The 20,559-nt window shown below is 37.8% G+C and overlaps 21 non-coding genes across 21 annotated transcripts; all 21 read left to right on the top strand.

Annotated features, from left to right (window-relative positions):
* Positions 1-94: 94 nt before the first annotated feature.
* TRNAL-UAG (transfer RNA leucine (anticodon UAG)) lies at positions 95-176 on the top strand. Its single transcript has one exon. It is a non-coding gene; the product is annotated as a tRNA-Leu (tRNA).
* Positions 177-1,064: 888 nt separating this feature from the next.
* On the top strand, positions 1,065-1,146 carry TRNAL-UAG (transfer RNA leucine (anticodon UAG)). The gene has a single exon. It is a non-coding gene; the product is annotated as a tRNA-Leu (tRNA).
* An 888-nt stretch (positions 1,147-2,034) lies between these two features.
* TRNAL-UAG (transfer RNA leucine (anticodon UAG)) lies at positions 2,035-2,116 on the top strand. Its single transcript has one exon. It is a non-coding gene; the product is annotated as a tRNA-Leu (tRNA).
* An 888-nt stretch (positions 2,117-3,004) lies between these two features.
* TRNAL-UAG (transfer RNA leucine (anticodon UAG)) lies at positions 3,005-3,086 on the top strand. Its single transcript has one exon. It is a non-coding gene; the product is annotated as a tRNA-Leu (tRNA).
* An 888-nt stretch (positions 3,087-3,974) lies between these two features.
* Positions 3,975-4,056, top strand: TRNAL-UAG (transfer RNA leucine (anticodon UAG)). Its single transcript has one exon. It is a non-coding gene; the product is annotated as a tRNA-Leu (tRNA).
* An 888-nt stretch (positions 4,057-4,944) lies between these two features.
* Positions 4,945-5,026, top strand: TRNAL-UAG (transfer RNA leucine (anticodon UAG)). The gene has a single exon. It is a non-coding gene; the product is annotated as a tRNA-Leu (tRNA).
* An 888-nt stretch (positions 5,027-5,914) lies between these two features.
* On the top strand, positions 5,915-5,996 carry TRNAL-UAG (transfer RNA leucine (anticodon UAG)). Its single transcript has one exon. It is a non-coding gene; the product is annotated as a tRNA-Leu (tRNA).
* An 887-nt stretch (positions 5,997-6,883) lies between these two features.
* On the top strand, positions 6,884-6,965 carry TRNAL-UAG (transfer RNA leucine (anticodon UAG)). The gene has a single exon. It is a non-coding gene; the product is annotated as a tRNA-Leu (tRNA).
* Positions 6,966-7,852: 887 nt separating this feature from the next.
* TRNAL-UAG (transfer RNA leucine (anticodon UAG)) lies at positions 7,853-7,934 on the top strand. Its single transcript has one exon. It is a non-coding gene; the product is annotated as a tRNA-Leu (tRNA).
* Positions 7,935-8,822: 888 nt separating this feature from the next.
* Positions 8,823-8,904, top strand: TRNAL-UAG (transfer RNA leucine (anticodon UAG)). Its single transcript has one exon. It is a non-coding gene; the product is annotated as a tRNA-Leu (tRNA).
* An 888-nt stretch (positions 8,905-9,792) lies between these two features.
* Positions 9,793-9,874, top strand: TRNAL-UAG (transfer RNA leucine (anticodon UAG)). The gene has a single exon. It is a non-coding gene; the product is annotated as a tRNA-Leu (tRNA).
* Positions 9,875-10,762: 888 nt separating this feature from the next.
* TRNAL-UAG (transfer RNA leucine (anticodon UAG)) lies at positions 10,763-10,844 on the top strand. Its single transcript has one exon. It is a non-coding gene; the product is annotated as a tRNA-Leu (tRNA).
* Positions 10,845-11,728: 884 nt separating this feature from the next.
* On the top strand, positions 11,729-11,810 carry TRNAL-UAG (transfer RNA leucine (anticodon UAG)). Its single transcript has one exon. It is a non-coding gene; the product is annotated as a tRNA-Leu (tRNA).
* A 1,082-nt stretch (positions 11,811-12,892) lies between these two features.
* On the top strand, positions 12,893-12,974 carry TRNAL-UAG (transfer RNA leucine (anticodon UAG)). Its single transcript has one exon. It is a non-coding gene; the product is annotated as a tRNA-Leu (tRNA).
* Positions 12,975-13,859: 885 nt separating this feature from the next.
* On the top strand, positions 13,860-13,941 carry TRNAL-UAG (transfer RNA leucine (anticodon UAG)). The gene has a single exon. It is a non-coding gene; the product is annotated as a tRNA-Leu (tRNA).
* A 1,082-nt stretch (positions 13,942-15,023) lies between these two features.
* Positions 15,024-15,105, top strand: TRNAL-UAG (transfer RNA leucine (anticodon UAG)). Its single transcript has one exon. It is a non-coding gene; the product is annotated as a tRNA-Leu (tRNA).
* An 888-nt stretch (positions 15,106-15,993) lies between these two features.
* Positions 15,994-16,075, top strand: TRNAL-UAG (transfer RNA leucine (anticodon UAG)). Its single transcript has one exon. It is a non-coding gene; the product is annotated as a tRNA-Leu (tRNA).
* An 884-nt stretch (positions 16,076-16,959) lies between these two features.
* On the top strand, positions 16,960-17,041 carry TRNAL-UAG (transfer RNA leucine (anticodon UAG)). The gene has a single exon. It is a non-coding gene; the product is annotated as a tRNA-Leu (tRNA).
* An 888-nt stretch (positions 17,042-17,929) lies between these two features.
* TRNAL-UAG (transfer RNA leucine (anticodon UAG)) lies at positions 17,930-18,011 on the top strand. Its single transcript has one exon. It is a non-coding gene; the product is annotated as a tRNA-Leu (tRNA).
* Positions 18,012-18,899: 888 nt separating this feature from the next.
* On the top strand, positions 18,900-18,981 carry TRNAL-UAG (transfer RNA leucine (anticodon UAG)). Its single transcript has one exon. It is a non-coding gene; the product is annotated as a tRNA-Leu (tRNA).
* Positions 18,982-19,869: 888 nt separating this feature from the next.
* On the top strand, positions 19,870-19,951 carry TRNAL-UAG (transfer RNA leucine (anticodon UAG)). Its single transcript has one exon. It is a non-coding gene; the product is annotated as a tRNA-Leu (tRNA).
* The last annotated feature ends 608 nt before the right edge of the window (positions 19,952-20,559 follow it).

Genomic DNA, 20,559 nt, shown 5'->3' with positions numbered 1-20,559 from the left:
ACAGACAATTTAACCCCACCGTGAAAAGAAGTGGGAAAAAAACTGAAACCAACTGTACGTGTTCCTGATAATAAGCTGTGTGCCTGTAATCGAAGGTAGCGTGGCCGAGCGGTCTAAGGCGCTGGATTTAGGCTCCAGTCTCTTTGGAGGCGTGGGTTCAAATCCCACCGCTGCCAAAATATTACATTTTTAGTGTTTTGTGCATTATTCATAAAGGCCAAATTGTCCATTTGTCAACTCATATGATCACTGAAAACAGAGTCACGTTCATGGCTCTTTTTGTTTGGGATTTAAAATGGGCTTTTTTTTTACTTCAAAGTGGCAAGTAAAATTTGCCACGCATGAACAGCTGTTAATCAAGCCAATAATAACTCTTATAGAAAAGAACATCCTGCTTCAGCTTTAAAGCACCCAAAACATTTCTTAAGACGTCTACTGAATTGGATAAAACAACACCTCACTTTGAGAATTCCAAAATGTATTTGTACTTACTGCAAATGAATCATTCCTCTGCTGCAGGTAAAATCTCCTCTTCTCAAGTCTCGGTAGAAGACCTCTAGTCCATTGTGGTTTTTAAACGACAACAACAGAAATTGCAGGTACTCGTCACGCTTCGAAAGACAATTTACCCCCACCGTGAAAAAAGGCAGAAAAAAATGAAACCAACTGTACGTGTTCCAGTTAAATCACCCAAAACATTTCTTAAAACGTCTACTTAATTGGATAAAACAACAACTCACTTTGATAATTCCATAAATGTATTTGTGCTTACTCCAAAGGAATCGTCTACCTAATTGGATAAAACAACATCTCACTTTGAGAATTCCAAAATGTATTTGTACTTACTTCAAAGGAATCATTCCTCTGCTGTAGGTAAAATCTCTTCTACTCAAGTCTCAGTCGAAGATTTCTTGTCCTTTGTGGTTTTCAAACAACAACAACAGAAATTGCAGGTATTTGTGACCCTTCGACAGACAATTTAACCCCACCGTGAAAAGAAGTGGGAAAAAAACTGAAGCCAACTGTACGTGTTCCTGATAATAAGCTGTGTGCCTGTAATCGAAGGTAGCGTGGCCGAGCGGTCTAAGGCGCTGGATTTAGGCTCCAGTCTCTTTGGAGGCGTGGGTTCAAATCCCACCGCTGCCAAATATTACATTTTTAGTGTATTGTGCATTATTCATAAAGGCCAAATTGTCCATTTGTCAACTCATATGATCACTGAAAACAGAGTCACGTTCATGGCTCTTTTTGTTTGGGATTTAAAATGGGCTTTTTTTTTACTTCAAAGTGGCAAGTAAAATTTGCCACGCATGAACAACTGTTAATCAAGCCAATAATAACTCTTATAGAAAAGAACATCCTGCTTCAGCTTTAAAGCACCCAAAACATTTCTTAAGACGTCTACTGAATTGGATAAAACAACACCTCACTTTGAGAATTCCAAAATGTATTTGTACTTACTGCAAATGAATCATTCCTCTGCTGCAGGTAAAATCTCCTCTTCTCAAGTCTCGGTAGAAGACCTCTAGTCCATTGTGGTTTTTAAACGACAACAACAGAAATTGCAGGTACTCGTCACGCTTCGAAAGACAATTTACCCCCACCGTGAAAAAAAGGCAGAAAAAAATGAAACCAACTGTACGTGTTCCAGTTAAATCACCCAAAACATTTCTTAAAACGTCTACTTAATTGGATAAAACAACAACTCACTTTGATAATTCCATAAATGTATTTGTGCTTACTCCAAAGGAATCGTCTACCTAATTGGATAAAACAACATCTCACTTTGAGAATTCCAAAATGTATTTGTACTTACTTCAAAGGAATCATTCCTCTGCTGTAGGTAAAATCTCCTCTACTCAAGTCTCAGTCGAAGATTTCTTGTCCTTTGTGGTTTTCAAACAACAACAACAGAAATTGCAGGTACTTGTGACCCTTCGACAGACAATTTAACCCCACCGTGAAAAGAAGTGGGAAAAAAACTGAAACCAACTGTACGTGTTCCTGATAATAAGCTGTGTGCTTGTAATCGAAGGTAGCGTGGCCGAGCGGTCTAAGGCGCTGGATTTAGGCTCCAGTCTCTTTGGAGGCGTGGGTTCAAATCCCACCGCTGCCAAATATTACATTTTTAGTGTATTGTGCATTATTCATAAAGGCCAAATTGTCCATTTGTCAACTCATATGATCACTGAAAACAGAGTCACGTTCATGGCTCTTTTTGTTTGGGATTTAAAATGGGCTTTTTTTTTACTTCAAAGTGGCAAGTAAAATTTGCCACGCATGAACAGCTGTTAATCAAGCCAATAATAACTCTTATAGAAAAGAACATCCTGCTTCAGCTTTAAAGCACCCAAAACATTTCTTAAGACGTCTACTGAATTGGATAAAACAACACCTCACTTTGAGAATTCCAAAATGTATTTGTACTTACTGCAAATGAATCATTCCTCTGCTGCAGGTAAAATCTCCTCTTCTCAAGTCTCGGTAGAAGACCTCTAGTCCATTGTGGTTTTTAAACGACAACAACAGAAATTGCAGGTACTCATCACGCTTCGAAAGACAATTTACCCCCACCGTGAAAAAAAGGCAGAAAAAAATTAAACCAACTGTACGTGTTCCAGTTAAATCACCCAAAACATTTCTTAAAACGTCTACTTAATTGGATAAAACAACAACTCACTTTGATAATTCCATAAATGTATTTGTGCTTACTCCAAAGGAATCGTCTACCTAATTGGATAAAACAACATCTCACTTTGAGAATTCCAAAATGTATTTGTACTTACTTCAAAGGAATCATTCCTCTGCTGTAGGTAAAATCTCCTCTACTCAAGTCTCAGTCGAAGATTTCTTGTCCTTTGTGGTTTTCAAACAACAACAACAGAAATTGCAGGTACTTGTGACCCTTCGACAGAAAATTTAACCACATCGTAATAAGAAGTGGGAAAAAAACTGAAGCCAACTGTACGTGTTCCTGATAATAAGCTGTGTGCCTGTAATCGAAGGTAGCGTGGTCGAGCGGTCTAAGGCGCTGGATTTAGGCTCCAGTCTCTTTTGAGGTGTGGGTTCAAATCCCACCGCTGCCAAATATTACATTTTTAGTGTATTTTGCATTATTCATAAAGGCCAAATTGTCCATTTGTCAACTCATATGATCACTGAAAACAGAGTCACGTTCATGGCTCTTTTTGTTTGGGATTTAAAATGGGCTTTTTTTTTACTTCAAAGTGGCAAGTAAAATTTGCCACGCATGAACAGCTGTTAATCAAGCCAATAATAACTCTTATAGAAAAGAACATCCTGCTCCAGCTTTAAAGCACCCAAAACATTTCTTAAGACGTCTACTGAATTGGATAAAACAACACCTCACTTTGAGAATTCCAAAATGTATTTGTACTTACTGCAAATGAATCATTCCTCTGCTGCAGGTAAAATCTCCTCTTCTCAAGTCTCGGTAGAAGACCTCTAGTCCATTGTGGTTTTTAAACGACAACAACAGAAATTGCAGGTACTCGTCACGCTTCGAAAGACAATTTACCCCCACCGTGAAAAAAAGGCAGAAAAAAATGAAACCAACTGTACGTGTTCCAGTTAAATCACCCAAAACATTTCTTAAAACGTCTACTTAATTGGATAAAACAACAACTCACTTTGATAATTCCATAAATGTATTTGTGCTTACTCCAAAGGAATCGTCTACCTAATTGGATAAAACAACATCTCACTTTGAGAATTCCAAAATGTATTTGTACTTACTTCAAAGGAATCATTCCTCTGCTGTAGGTAAAATCTCCTCTACTCAAGTCTCAGTCGAAGAATTCTTGTCCTTTGTGGTTTTCAAACAACAACAACAGAAATTGCAGGTACTTGTGACCCTTCGACAGAAAATTTAACCCCACCGTGAAAAGAAGTGGGAAAAAAACTGAAACCAACTGTACGTGTTCCTGATAATAAGCTGTGTGCCTGTAATCAAAGTTAGCGTGGCCGAGCGGTCTAAGGCGCTGGAATTAGGCTCCAGTCTCTTTGGAGGCGTGGGTTCAAATCCCACCGCTGCCAAATATTACATTTTTAGTGTATTGTGCATTATTCATAAAGGCCAAATTGTCCATTTGTCAACTCATATGATCACTGAAAACAGAGTCACGTTCATGGCTCTTTTTGTTTGGGATTTAAAATGGGCTTTTTTTTTACTTCAAAGTGGCAAGTAAAATTTGCCACGCATGAACAGCTGTTAATCAAGCCAATAATAACTCTTATAGAAAAGAACATCCTGCTTCAGCTTTAAAGCACCCAAAACATTTCTTAAGACGTCTACTGAATTGGATAAAACAACACCTCACTTTGAGAATTCCAAAATGTATTTGTACTTACTGCAAATGAATCATTCCTCTGCTGCAGGTAAAATCTCCTCTTCTCAAGTCTCGGTAGAAGACCTCTAGTCCATTGTGGTTTTTAAACGACAACAACAGAAATTGCAGGTACTCGTCACGCTTCGAAAGACAATTTACCCCCACCGTGAAAAAAAGGCAGAAAAAAATGAAACCAACTGTACGTGTTCCAGTTAAATCACCCAAAACATTTCTTAAAACGTCTACTTAATTGGATAAAACAACAACTCACTTTGATAATTTCATAAATGTATTTGTGCTTACTCCAAAGGAATCGTCTACCTAATTGGATAAAACAACATCTCACTTTGAGAATTCCAAAATGTATTTGTACTTACTTCAAAGGAATCATTCCTCTGCTGTAGGTAAAATCTCCTCTACTCAAGTCTCAGTCGAAGATTTCTTGTCCTTTGTGGTTTTCAAACAACAACAACAGAAATTGCAGGTACTTGTGACCCTTCGACAGACAATTTAACCCCACCGTAAAAAGAAGTGGGAAAAAAACTGAAGCCAACTGTACGTGTTCCTGATAATAAGCTGTGTGCCTGTAATCGAAGGTAGCGTGGCCGAGCGGTCTAAGGCGCTGGGTTTAGGCTCCAGTCTCTTTGGAGGCGTGGGTTCAAATCCCACCGCTGCCAAATATTACATTTTTAGTGTATTGTGCATTATTCATAAAGGCCAAATTGTCCATTTGTCAACTCATATGATCACTGAAAACAGAGTCACGTTCATGGCTCTTTTTGTTTGGGATTTAAAATGGGCTTTTTTTTTACTTCAAAGTGGCAAGTAAAATTTGCCACGCATGAACAGCTGTTAATCAAGCCAATAATAACTCTTATAGAAAAGAACATCCTGCTTCAGCTTTAAAGCACCCAAAACATTTCTTAAGACGTCTACTGAATTGGATAAAACAACACCTCACTTTGAGAATTCCAAAATGTATTTGTACTTACTGCAAATGAATCATTCCTCTGCTGCAGGTAAAATCTCCTCTTCTCAAGTCTCGGTAGAAGACCTCTAGTCCATTGTGGTTTTTAAATGACAACAACAGAAATTGCAGGTACTCGTCACGCTTCGAAAGACAATTTACCCCCACCGTGAAAAAAAGGCAGAAAAAAATGAAACCAACTGTACGTGTTCCAGTTAAATCACCCAAAACATTTCTTAAAACGTCTACTTAATTGGATAAAACAACAACTCACTTTGATAATTCCATAAATGTATTTGTGCTTACTCCAAAGGAATCGTCTACCTAATTGGATAAAACAACATCTCACTTTGAGAATTCCAAAATGTATTTGTACTTACTTCAAAGGAATCATTCCTCTGCTGTTGGTAAAATCTCCTCTACTCAAGTCTCAGTCGAAGATTTCTTGTCCTTTGTGGTTTTCAAACAACAACAACAGAAATTGCAGGTACTTGTGACCCTTCGACAGACAATTTAACCCCACCGTGAAAAAAAGTGGGAAAAAAACTGAAACCAACTGTACGTGTTCCTGACAATAAGCTGTGTGCCTCTAATCGAAGGTAGCGTGGCCGAGCGTTCTAAGGCGCTGGATTTAGGCTCCAGTCTCTTTGGAAGCGTGGGTTCAAATCCCACCGCTGCCAAATATTACATTTTTAGTGTATTGTGCATTATTCATAAAGGCCAAATTGTCCATTTGTCAACTCATATGATCACTGAAAACAGAGTCACGTTCATGGCTCTTTTTGTTTGGGATTTAAAATGGGCTTTTTTTTACTTCAAAGTGGCAAGTAAAATTTGCCACGCATGAACAGCTGTTAATCAAGCCAATAATAACTCTTATAGAAAAGAACATCCTGCTTCAGCTTTAAAGCACCCAAAACATTTCTTAAGACGTCTACTGAATTGGATAAAACAACACCTCACTTTGAGAATTCCAAAATGTATTTGTACTTACTGCAAATGAATCATTCCTCTGCTGCAGGTAAAATCTCCTCTTCTCAAGTCTCGGTAGAAGACCTCTAGTCCATTGTGGTTTTTAAACGACAACAACAGAAATTGCAGGTACTCGTCACGCTTCGAAAGACAATTTACCCCCACCGTGAAAAAAAGGCAGAAAAAAATGAAACCAACTGTACGTGTTCCAGTTAAATCACCCAAAACATTTCTTAAAACTTCTACTTAATTGGATAAAACAACAACTCACTTTGATAATTCCATAAATGTATTTGTGCTTACTCCAAAGGAATCGTCTACCTAATTGGATAAAACAACATCTCACTTTGAGAATTCCAAAATGTATTTGTACTTACTTCAAAGGAATCATTCCTCTGCTGTAGGTAAAATCTCCTCTACTCAAGTCTCAGTCGAAGATTTCTTGTCCTTTGTGGTTTTCAAACAACAACAACAGAAATTGCAGGTACTTGTGACCCTTCGACAGAAAATTTAACCACATCGTAATAAGAAGTGGGAAAAAAACTGAAGCCAACTGTACGTGTTCCTGATAATAAGCTGTGTGCCTGTAATCGAAGGTAGCGTGGCCGAGCGGTCTAAGGCGCTGGATTTAGGCTCCAGTCTCTTTTGAGGCGTGGGTTCAAATCCCACCGCTGCCAAATATTACATTTTTAGTGTATTGTGCATTATTCATAAAGGCCAAATTGTCCATTTGTCAACTCATATGATCACTGAAAACAGAGTCACGTTCATGGCTCTTTTTGTTTGGGATTTAAAATGGGCTTTTTTTTACTTCAAAGTGGCAAGTAAAATTTGCCACGCATGAACAGCTGTTAATCAAGCCAATAATAACTCTTATAGAAAAGAACATCCTGCTTCAGCTTTAAAGCACCCAAAACATTTCTTAAGACGTCTACTGAATTGGATAAAACAACACCTCACTTTGAGAATTCCAAAATGTATTTGTACTTACTGCAAATGAATCATTCCTCTGCTGCAGGTAAAATCTCCTCTTCTCAAGTCTCGGTAGAAGACCTCTAGTCCATTGTGGTTTTTAAACGACAACAACAGAAATTGCAGGTACTCGTCACGCTTCGAAAGACAATTTACCCCCACCGTGAAAAAAAGGCAGAAAAAAATGAAACCAACTGTACGTGTTCCAGTTAAATCACCCAAAACATTTCTTAAAACTTCTACTTAATTGGATAAAACAACAACTCACTTTGATAATTCCATAAATGTATTTGTGCTTACTCCAAAGGAATCGTCTACCTAATTGGATAAAACAACATCTCACTTTGAGAATTCCAAAATGTATTTGTACTTACTTCAAAGGAATCATTCCTCTGCTGTAGGTAAAATCTCCTCTACTCAAGTCTCAGTCGAAGATTTCTTGTCCTTTGTGGTTTTCAAACAACAACAACAGAAATTGCAGGTACTTGTGACCCTTCGACAGAAAATTTAACCACATCGTAATAAGAAGTGGGAAAAAAACTGAAGCCAACTGTACGTGTTCCTGATAATAAGCTGTGTGCCTGTAATCGAAGGTAGCGTGGTCGAGCGGTCTAAGCCGCTGGATTTAGGCTCCAGTCTCTTTTGAGGCGTGGGTTCAAATCCCACCGCTGCCAAATATTACATTTTTAGTGTATTGTGCATTATTCATAAAGGCCAAATTGTCCATTTGTCAACTCATATGATCACTGAAAACAGAGTCACGTTCATGGCTCTTTTTGTTTGGGATTTAAAATGGGCTTTTTTTTTACTTCAAAGTGGCAAGTAAAATTTGCCACGCATGAACAGCTGTTAATCAAGCCAATAATAACTCTTATAGAAAAGAACATCCTGCTTCAGCTTTAAAGCACCCAAAACATTTCTTAAGACGTCTACTGAATTGGATAAAACAACACCTCACTTTGAGAATTCCAAAATGTATTTGTACTTACTGCAAATGAATCATTCCTCTGCTGCAGGTAAAATCTCCTCTTCTCAAGTCTCGGTAGAAGACCTCTAGTCCATTGTGGTTTTTAAACGACAACAACAGAAATTGCAGGTACTCGTCACGCTTCGAAAGACAATTTACCCCCACCGTGAAAAAAAGGCAGAAAAAAATGAAACCAACTGTACGTGTTCCAGTTAAATCACCCAAAACATTTCTTAAAACTTCTACTTAATTGGATAAAACAACAACTCACTTTGATAATTCCATAAATGTATTTGTGCTTACTCCAAAGGAATCGTCTACCTAATTGGATAAAACAACATCTCACTTTGAGAATTCCAAAATGTATTTGTACTTACTTCAAAGGAATCATTCCTCTGCTGTAGGTAAAATCTCCTCTACTCAAGTCTCAGTCGAAGATTTCTTGTCCTTTGTGGTTTTCAAACAACAACAACAGAAATTGCAGGTACTTGTGACCCTTCGACAGAAAATTTAACCACATCGTAATAAGAAGTGGGAAAAAAACTGAAGCCAACTGTACGTGTTCCTGATAATAAGCTGTGTGCCTGTAATCGAAGGTAGCGTGGTCGAGCGGTCTAAGCCGCTGGATTTAGGCTCCAGTCTCTTTTGAGGCGTGGGTTCAAATCCCACCGCTGCCAAATATTACATTTTTAGTGTATTTTGCATTATTCATAAAGGCCAAATTGTCCATTTGTCAACTCATATGATCACTGAAAACAGAGTCACGTTCATGGCTCTTTTTGTTTGGGATTTAAAATGGGCTTTTTTTTTACTTCAAAGTGGCAAGTAAAATTTGCCACGCATGAACAGCTGTTAATCAAGCCAATAATAACTCTTATAGAAAAGAACATCCTGCTTCAGCTTTAAAGCACCCAAAACATTTCTTAAGACGTCTACTGAATTGGATAAAACAACACCTCACTTTGAGAATTCCAAAATGTATTTGTACTTACTGCAAATGAATCATTCCTCTGCTGCAGGTAAAATCTCCTCTTCTCAAGTCTCGGTAGAAGACCTCTAGTCCATTGTGGTTTTTAAACGACAACAACAGAAATTGCAGGTACTCGTCACGCTTCGAAAGACAATTTACCCCCACCGTGAAAAAAAGGCAGAAAAAAATGAAACCAACTGTACGTGTTCCAGTTAAATCACCCAAAACATTTCTTAAAACGTCTACTTAATTGGATAAAACAACAACTCACTTTGATAATTTCATAAATGTATTTGTGCTTACTCCAAAGGAATCGTCTACCTAATTGGATAAAACAACATCTCACTTTGAGAATTCCAAAATGTATTTGTACTTACTTCAAAGGAATCATTCCTCTGCTGTAGGTAAAATCTCCTCTACTCAAGTCTCAGTCGAAGATTTCTTGTCCTTTGTGGTTTTCAAACAACAACAACAGAAATTGCAGGTACTTGTGACCCTTCGACAGACAATTTAACCCCACCGTAAAAAGAAGTGGGAAAAAAACTGAAGCCAACTGTACGTGTTCCTGATAATAAGCTGTGTGCCTGTAATCGAAGGTAGCGTGGCCGAGCGGTCTAAGGCGCTGGGTTTAGGCTCCAGTCTCTTTGGAGGCGTGGGTTCAAATCCCACCGCTGCCAAATATTACATTTTTAGTGTATTGTGCATTATTCATAAAGGCCAAATTGTCCATTTGTCAACTCATATGATCACTGAAAACAGAGTCACGTTCATGGCTCTTTTTGTTTGGGATTTAAAATGGGCTTTTTTTTTACTTCAAAGTGGCAAGTAAAATTTGCCACGCATGAACAGCTGTTAATCAAGCCAATAATAACTCTTATAGAAAAGAACATCCTGCTTCAGCTTTAAAGCACCCAAAACATTTCTTAAGACGTCTACTGAATTGGATAAAACAACACCTCACTTTGAGAATTCCAAAATGTATTTGTACTTACTGCAAATGAATCATTCCTCTGCTGCAGGTAAAATCTCCTCTTCTCAAGTCTCGGTAGAAGACCTCTAGTCCATTGTGGTTTTTAAACGACAACAACAGAAATTGCAGGTACTCGTCACGCTTCGAAAGACAATTTACCCCCACCGTGAAAAAAAGGCAGAAAAAAATGAAACCAACTGTACGTGTTCCAGTTAAATCACCCAAAACATTTCTTAAAACGTCTACTTAATTGGATAAAACAACAACTCACTTTGATAATTCCATAAATGTATTTGTGCTTACTCCAAAGGAATCGTCTACCTAATTGGATAAAACAACATCTCACTTTGAGAATTCCAAAATGTATTTGTACTTACTTCAAAGGAATCATTCCTCTGCTGTTGGTAAAATCTCCTCTACTCAAGTCTCAGTCGAAGATTTCTTGTCCTTTGTGGTTTTCAAACAACAACAACAGAAATTGCAGGTACTTGTGACCCTTCGACAGACAATTTAACCCCACCGTGAAAAAAAGTGGGAAAAAAACTGAAACCAACTGTACGTGTTCCTGACAATAAGCTGTGTGCCTCTAATCGAAGGTAGCGTGGCCGAGCGTTCTAAGGCGCTGGATTTAGGCTCCAGTCTCTTTGGAAGCGTGGGTTCAAATCCCACCGCTGCCAAATATTACATTTTTAGTGTATTGTGCATTATTCATAAAGGCCAAATTGTCCATTTGTCAACTCATATGATCACTGAAAACAGAGTCACGTTCATGGCTCTTTTTGTTTGGGATTTAAAATGGGCTTTTTTTTACTTCAAAGTGGCAAGTAAAATTTGCCACGCATGAACAGCTGTTAATCAAGCCAATAATAACTCTTATAGAAAAGAACATCCTGCTTCAGCTTTAAAGCACCCAAAACATTTCTTAAGACGTCTACTGAATTGGATAAAACAACACCTCACTTTGAGAATTCCAAAATGTATTTGTACTTACTGCAAATGAATCATTCCTCTGCTGCAGGTAAAATCTCCTCTTCTCAAGTCTCGGTAGAAGACCTCTAGTCCATTGTGGTTTTTAAACGACAACAACAGAAATTGCAGGTACTCGTCACGCTTCGAAAGACAATTTACCCCCACCGTGAAAAAAAGGCAGAAAAAAATGAAACCAACTGTACGTGTTCCAGTTAAATCACCCAAAACATTTCTTAAAACTTCTACTTAATTGGATAAAACAACAACTCACTTTGATAATTCCATAAATGTATTTGTGCTTACTCCAAAGGAATCGTCTACCTAATTGGATAAAACAACATCTCACTTTGAGAATTCCAAAATGTATTTGTACTTACTTCAAAGGAATCATTCCTCTGCTGTAGGTAAAATCTCCTCTACTCAAGTCTCAGTCGAAGATTTCTTGTCCTTTGTGGTTTTCAAACAACAACAGAAATTGCAGGTACTTGTGACCCTTCGACAGACAATTTAACCCCACCGTAAAAAGAAGTGGGAAAAAAACTGAAGCCAACTGTACGTGTTCCTGATAATAAGCTGTGTCCCTGTAATCGAAGGTAGCGTGGCCGAGCGGTCTAAGGCGCTGGATTTAGGCTCCAGTCTCTTTGGAGGCGTGGGTTCAAATCCCACCGCTGCCAAATATTACATTTTTAGTGTATTGTGCATTATTCATAAAGGCCAAATTGTCCATTTGTCAACTCATATGATCACTGAAAACAGAGTCACGTTCATGGCTCTTTTTGTTTGGGATTTAAAATGGGCTTTTTTTTTACTTCAAAGTGGCAAGTAAAATTTGCCACGCATGAACAGCTGTTAATCAAGCCAATAATAACTCTTATAGAAAAGAACATCCTGCTTCAGCTTTAAAGCACCCAAAACATTTCTTAAGACGTCTACTGAATTGGATAAAACAACACCTCACTTTGAGAATTCCAAAATGTATTTGTACTTACTGCAAATGAATCATTCCTCTGCTGCAGGTAAAATCTCCTCTTCTCAAGTCTCGGTAGAAGACCTCTAGTCCATTGTGGTTTTTAAACGACAACAACAGAAATTGCAGGTACTCGTCACGCTTCGAAAGACAATTTACCCCCACCGTGAAAAAAAGGCAGAAAAAAATTAAACCAACTGTACGTGTTCCAGTTAAATCACCCAAAACATTTCTTAAAACGTCTACTTAATTGGATAAAACAACAACTCACTTTGATAATTCCATAAATGTATTTGTGCTTACTCCAAAGGAATCGTCTACCTAATTGGATAAAACAACATCTCACTTTGAGAATTCCAAAATGTATTTGTACTTACTTCAAAGGAAGGCAGAAAAAAATGAAACCAACTGTACGTGTTCCAGTTAAATCACCCAAAACATTAATTGGATAAAACAACAACTCACTTTGATAATTCCATAAATGTATTTGTGCTTACTCCAAAGGAATCGTCTACCTAATTGGATAAAACAACATCTCACTTTGAGAATTCCAAAATGTATTTGTACTTACTTCAAAGGAATCATTCCTCTGCTGTAGGTAAAATCTCCTCTACTCAAGTCTCAGTCGAAGATTTTTTGTCCTTTGTGGTTTTCAAACAACAACAACAGAAATTGCAGGTACTTGTGACCCTTCGACAGAAAATTTAACCACATCGTAATAAGAAGTGGGAAAAAAACTGAAGCCAACTGTACGTGTTCCTGATAATAAGCTGTGTGCCTGTAATCGAAGGTAGCGTGGTCGAGCGGTCTAAGGCGCTGGATTTAGGCTCCAGTCTCTTTTGAGGTGTGGGTTCAAATCCCACCGCTGCCAAATATTACATTTTTAGTGTATTTTGCATTATTCATAAAGGCCAAATTGTCCATTTGTCAACTCATATGATCACTGAAAACAGAGTCACGTTCATGGCTCTTTTTGTTTGGGATTTAAAATGGGCTTTTTTTTTACTTCAAAGTGGCAAGTAAAATTTGCCACGCATGAACAGCTGTTAATCAAGCCAATAATAACTCTTATAGAAAAGAACATCCTGCTCCAGCTTTAAAGCACCCAAAACATTTCTTAAGACGTCTACTGAATTGGATAAAACAACACCTCACTTTGAGAATTCCAAAATGTATTTGTACTTACTGCAAATGAATCATTCCTCTGCTGCAGGTAAAATCTCCTCTTCTCAAGTCTCGGTAGAAGACCTCTAGTCCATTGTGGTTTTTAAACGACAACAACAGAAATTGCAGGTACTCGTCACGCTTCGAAAGACAATTTACCCCCACCGTGAAAAAAAGGCAGAAAAAAATGAAACCAACTGTACGTGTTCCAGTTAAATCACCCAAAACATTTCTTAAAACTTCTACTTAATTGGATAAAACAACAACTCACTTTGATAATTCCATAAATGTATTTGTGCTTACTCCAAAGGAATCGTCTACCTAATTGGATAAAACAACATCTCACTTTGAGAATTCCAAAATGTATTTGTACTTACTTCAAAGGAATCATTCCTCTGCTGTAGGTAAAATCTCCTCTACTCAAGTCTCAGTCGAAGATTTCTTGTCCTTTGTGGTTTTCAAACAACAACAGAAATTGCAGGTACTTGTGACCCTTCGACAGACAATTTAACCCCACCGTAAAAAGAAGTGGGAAAAAAACTGAAGCCAACTGTACGTGTTCCTGATAATAAGCTGTGTCCCTGTAATCGAAGGTAGCGTGGCCGAGCGGTCTAAGGCGCTGGATTTAGGCTCCAGTCTCTTTGGAGGCGTGGGTTCAAATCCCACCGCTGCCAAATATTACATTTTTAGTGTATTGTGCATTATTCATAAAGGCCAAATTGTCCATTTGTCAACTCATATGATCACTGAAAACAGAGTCACGTTCATGGCTCTTTTTGTTTGGGATTTAAAATGGGCTTTTTTTTTACTTCAAAGTGGCAAGTAAAATTTGCCACGCATGAACAGCTGTTAATCAAGCCAATAATAACTCTTATAGAAAAGAACATCCTGCTTCAGCTTTAAAGCACCCAAAACATTTCTTAAGACGTCTACTGAATTGGATAAAACAACACCTCACTTTGAGAATTCCAAAATGTATTTGTACTTACTGCAAATGAATCATTCCTCTGCTGCAGGTAAAATCTCCTCTTCTCAAGTCTCGGTAGAAGACCTCTAGTCCATTGTGGTTTTTAAACGACAACAACAGAAATTGCAGGTACTCGTCACGCTTCGAAAGACAATTTACCCCCACCGTGAAAAAAAGGCAGAAAAAAATTAAACCAACTGTACGTGTTCCAGTTAAATCACCCAAAACATTTCTTAAAACGTCTACTTAATTGGATAAAACAACAACTCACTTTGATAATTCCATAAATGTATTTGTGCTTACTCCAAAGGAATCGTCTACCTAATTGGATAAAACAACATCTCACTTTGAGAATTCCAAAATGTATTTGTACTTACTTCAAAGGAAGGCAGAAAAAAATGAAACCAACTGTACGTGTTCCAGTTAAATCACCCAAAACATTAATTGGATAAAACAACAACTCACTTTGATAATTCCATAAATGTATTTGTGCTTACTCCAAAGGAATCGTCTACCTAATTGGATAAAACAACATCTCACTTTGAGAATTCCAAAATGTATTTGTACTTACTTCAAAGGAATCATTCCTCTGCTGTAGGTAAAATCTCCTCTACTCAAGTCTCAGTCGAAGATTTTTTGTCCTTTGTGGTTTTCAAACAACAACAACAGAAATTGCAGGTACTTGTGACCCTTCGACAGAAAATTTAACCACATCGTAATAAGAAGTGGGAAAAAAACTGAAGCCAACTGTACGTGTTCCTGATAATAAGCTGTGTGCCTGTAATCGAAGGTAGCGTGGTCGAGCGGTCTAAGGCGCTGGATTTAGGCTCCAGTCTCTTTTGAGGTGTGGGTTCAAATCCCACCGCTGCCAAATATTACATTTTTAGTGTATTTTGCATTATTCATAAAGGCCAAATTGTCCATTTGTCAACTCATATGATCACTGAAAACAGAGTCACGTTCATGGCTCTTTTTGTTTGGGATTTAAAATGGGCTTTTTTTTTACTTCAAAGTGGCAAGTAAAATTTGCCACGCATGAACAGCTGTTAATCAAGCCAATAATAACTCTTATAGAAAAGAACATCCTGCTCCAGCTTTAAAGCACCCAAAACATTTCTTAAGACGTCTACTGAATTGGATAAAACAACACCTCACTTTGAGAATTCCAAAATGTATTTGTACTTACTGCAAATGAATCATTCCTCTGCTGCAGGTAAAATCTCCTCTTCTCAAGTCTCGGTAGAAGACCTCTAGTCCATTGTGGTTTTTAAACGACAACAACAGAAATTGCAGGTACTCGTCACGCTTCGAAAGACAATTTACCCCCACCGTGAAAAAAAGGCAGAAAAAAATGAAACCAACTGTACGTGTTCCAGTTAAATCACCCAAAACATTTCTTAAAACGTCTACTTAATTGGATAAAACAACAACTCACTTTGATAATTCCATAAATGTATTTGTGCTTACTCCAAAGGAATCGTCTACCTAATTGGATAAAACAACATCTCACTTTGAGAATTCCAAAATGTATTTGTACTTACTTCAAAGGAATCATTCCTCTGCTGTTGGTAAAATCTCCTCTACTCAAGTCTCAGTCGAAGATTTCTTGTCCTTTGTGGTTTTCAAACAACAACAACAGAAATTGCAGGTACTTGTGACCCTTCGACAGACAATTTAACCCCACCGTGAAAAAAAGTGGGAAAAAAACTGAAACCAACTGTACGTGTTCCTGACAATAAGCTGTGTGCCTGTAATCGAAGGTAGCGTGGCCGAGCGGTCTAAGGTGCTGGATTTAGTCTCCAGTCTCTTTGGAAGCGTGGGTTCAAATCCCACCGCTGCCAAATATTACATTTTTAGTGTATTGTGCATTATTCATAAAGGCCAAATTGTCCATTTGTCAACTCATATGATCACTGAAAACAGAGTCACGTTCATGGCTCTTTTTGTTTGGGATTTAAAATGGGCTTTTTTTTACTTCAAAGTGGCAAGTAAAATTTGCCACGCATGAACAGCTGTTAATCAAGCCAATAATAACTCTTATAGAAAAGAACATCCTGCTTCAGCTTTAAAGCACCCAAAACATTTCTTAAGACGTCTACTGAATTGGATAAAACAACACCTCACTTTGAGAATTCCAAAATGTATTTGTACTTACTGCAAATGAATCATTCCTCTGCTGCAGGTAAAATCTCCTCTTCTCAAGTCTCGGTAGAAGACCTCTAGTCCATTGTGGTTTTTAAACGACAACAACAGAAATTGCAGGTACTCGTCACGCTTCGAAAGACAATTTACCCCCACCGTGAAAAAAAGGCAGAAAAAAATGAAACCAACTGTACGTGTTCCAGTTAAATCACCCAAAACATTTCTTAAAACTTCTACTTAATTGGATAAAACAACAACTCACTTTGATAATTCCATAAATGTATTTGTGCTTACTCCAAAGGAATCGTCTACCTAATTGGATAAAACAACATCTCACTTTGAGAATTCCAAAATGTATTTGTACTTACTTCAAAGGAATCATTCCTCTGCTGTAGGTAAAATCTCCTCTACTCAAGTCTCAGTCGAAGATTTCTTGTCCTTTGTGGTTTTCAAACAACAACAGAAATTGCAGGTACTTGTGACCCTTCGACAGACAATTTAACCCCACCGTAAAAAGAAGTGGGAAAAAAACTGAAGCCAACTGTACGTGTTCCTGATAATAAGCTGTGTGCCTGTAATCGAAGGTAGCGTGGCCGAGCGGTCTAAGGCGCTGGATTTAGGCTCCAGTCTCTTTGGAGGCGTGGGTTCAAATCCCACCGCTGCCAAATATTACATTTTTAGTGTATTGTGCATTATTCATAAAGGCCAAATTGTCCATTTGTCAACTCATATGATCACTGAAAACAGAGTCACGTTCATGGCTCTTTTTGTTTGGGATTTAAAATGGGCTTTTTTTTTACTTCAAAGTGGCAAGTAAAATTTGCCACGCATGAACAGCTGTTAATCAAGCCAATAATAACTCTTATAGAAAAGAACATCCTGCTTCAGCTTTAAAGCACCCAAAACATTTCTTAAGACGTCTACTGAATTGGATAAAACAACACCTCACTTTGAGAATTCCAAAATGTATTTGTACTTACTGCAAATGAATCATTCCTCTGCTGCAGGTAAAATCTCCTCTTCTCAAGTCTCGGTAGAAGACCTCTAGTCCATTGTGGTTTTTAAACGACAACAACAGAAATTGCAGGTACTCGTCACGCTTCGAAAGACAATTTACCCCCACCGTGAAAAAAAGGCAGAAAAAAATTAAACCAACTGTACGTGTTCCAGTTAAATCACCCAAAACATTTCTTAAAACGTCTACTTAATTGGATAAAACAACAACTCACTTTGATAATTCCATAAATGTATTTGTGCTTACTCCAAAGGAATCGTCTACCTAATTGGATAAAACAACATCTCACTTTGAGAATTCCAAAATGTATTTGTACTTACTTCAAAGGAATCATTCCTCTGCTGTAGGTAAAATCTCCTCTACTCAAGTCTCAGTCGAAGATTTTTTGTCCTTTGTGGTTTTCAAACAACAACAACAGAAATTGCAGGTACTTGTGACCCTTTGACAGAAAATTTAACCACATCGTAATAAGAAGTGGGAAAAAAACTGAAGCCAACTGTACGTGTTCCTGATAATAAGCTGTGTGCCTGTAGTCGAAGGTAGCGTGGTCGAGCGGTCTAAGGCGCTGGATTTAGGCTCCAGTCTCTTTGGAAGCGTGGGTTCAAATCCCACCGCTGGCAAATATTACATTTTTAGTGTATTGTGCATTATTCATAAAGGCCAAATTGTCCATTTGTCAACTCATATGATCACTGAAAACAGAGTCACGTTCATGGCTCTTTTTGTTTGGGATTTAAAATGGGCTTTTTTTTTACTTCAAAGTGGCAAGTAAAATTTGCCACGCATGAACAGCTGTTAATCAAGCCAATAATAACTCTTATAGAAAAGAACATCCTGCTTCAGCTTTAAAGCACCCAAAACATTTCTTAAGACGTCTACTGAATTGGATAAAACAACACCTCACTTTGAGAATTCCAAAATGTATTTGTACTTACTGCAAATGAATCATTCCTCTGCTGCAGGTAAAATCTCCTCTTCTCAAGTCTCGGTAGAAGACCTCTAGTCCATTGTGGTTTTTAAACGACAACAACAGAAATTGCAGGTACTCGTCACGCTTCGAAAGACAATTTACCCCCACCGTGAAAAAAAGGCAGAAAAAAATGAAACCAACTGTACGTGTTCCAGTTAAATCACCCAAAACATTTCTTAAAACGTCTACTTAATTGGATAAAACAACAACTCACTTTGATAATTCCATAAATGTATTTGTGCTTACTCCAAAGGAATCGTCTACCTAATTGGATAAAACAACATCTCACTTTGAGAATTCCAAAATGTATTTGTACTTACTTCAAAGGAATCATTCCTCTGCTGTAGGTAAAATCTCCTCTACTCAAGTCTCAGTCGAAGATTTTTTGTCCTTTGTGGTTTTCAAACAACAACAACAGAAATTGCAGGTACTTGTGACCCTTCGACAGAAAATTTAACCACATCGTAATAAGAAGTGGGAAAAAAACTGAAGCCAACTGTACGTGTTCCTGATAATAAGCTGTGTGCCTGTAATCGAAGGTAGCGTGGTCGAGCGGTCTAAGGCGCTGGATTTAGGCTCCAGTCTCTTTTGAGGCGTGGGTTCAAATCCCACCGCTGCCAAATATTACATTTTTAGTGTATTTTGCATTATTCATAAAGGCCAAATTGTCCATTTGTCAACTCATATGATCACTGAAAACAGAGTCACGTTCATGGCTCTTTTTGTTTGGGATTTAAAATGGGCTTTTTTTTTACTTCAAAGTGGCAAGTAAAATTTGCCACGCATGAACAGCTGTTAATCAAGCCAATAATAACTCTTATAGAAAAGAACATCCTGCTTCAGCTTTAAAGCACCCAAAACATTTCTTAAGACGTCTACTGAATTGGATAAAACAACACCTCACTATGAGAATTCCAAAATGTATTTGTACTTACTGCAAATGAATCATTCCTCTGCTGCAGGTAAAATCTCCTCTTCTCAAGTCTCGGTAGAAGACCTCTAGTCCATTGTGGTTTTTAAACGACAACAACAGAAATTGCAGGTACTCGTCACGCTTCGAAAGACAATTTACCCCCACCGTGAAAAAAAGGCAGAAAAAAATGAAACCAACTGTACGTGTTCCAGTTAAATCACCCAAAACATTTCTTAAAACGTCTACTTAATTGGATAAAACAACAACTCACTTTGATAATTCCATAAATGTATTTGTGCTTACTCCAAAGGAATCTACTACCTAATTGGATAAAACAACATCTCACTTTGAGAATTCCAAAATGTATTTGTACTTACTTCAAAGGAATCATTCCTCTGCTGTAGGTAAAATCTCCTCTACTCAAGTCTCAGTCGAAGAATTCTTGTCCTTTGTGGTTTTCAAACAACAACAACAGAAATTGCAGGTACTTGTGACCCTTCGACAGAAAATTTAACCCCACCGTGAAAAGAAGTGGGAAAAAAACTGAAACCAATTGTACGTGTTCCTGATAATAAGCTGTGTGCCTGTAATCAAAGGTAGCGTGGCCGAGCGGTCTAAGGCGCTGGAATTAGGCTCCAGTCTCTTTGGAGGCGTGGGTTCAAATCCCACCGCTGCCAAATATTACATTTTTAGTGTATTGTGCATTATTCATAAAGGCCAAATTGTCCATTTGTCAACTCATATGATCACTGAAAACAGAGTCACGTTCATGGCTCTTTTTGTTTGGGATTTAAAATGGGCTTTTTTTTTTACTTCAAAGTGGCAAGTAAAATTTGCCACGCATGAACAGCTGTTAATCAAGCCAATAATAACTCTTATAGAAAAGAACATCCTGCTTCAGCTTTAAAGCACCCAAAACATTTCTTAAGACGTCTACTGAATTGGATAAAACAACACCTCACTTTGAGAATTCCAAAATGTATTTGTACTTACTGCAAATGAATCATTCCTCTGCTGCAGGTAAAATCTCCTCTTCTCAAGTCTCGGTAGAAGACCTCTAGTCCATTGTGGTTTTTAAACGACAACAACAGAAATTGCAGGTACTCGTCACGCTTCGAAAGACAATTTACCCCCACCGTGAAAAAAAGGCAGAAAAAAATGAAACCAACTGTACGTGTTCCAGTTAAATCACCCAAAACATTTCTTAAAACGTCTACTTAATTGGATAAAACAACAACTCACTTTGATAATTTCATAAATGTATTTGTGCTTACTCCAAAGGAAT

The sequence above is a fragment of the Pelobates fuscus genome, chromosome 3 (genome assembly GCF_036172605.1).
Source record: "Pelobates fuscus isolate aPelFus1 chromosome 3, aPelFus1.pri, whole genome shotgun sequence".
In the NCBI taxonomy this organism is placed as follows: Eukaryota; Metazoa; Chordata; class Amphibia; order Anura; family Pelobatidae; genus Pelobates; species Pelobates fuscus.
This window is presented reverse-complemented; position numbering and strand designations above follow the sequence as displayed.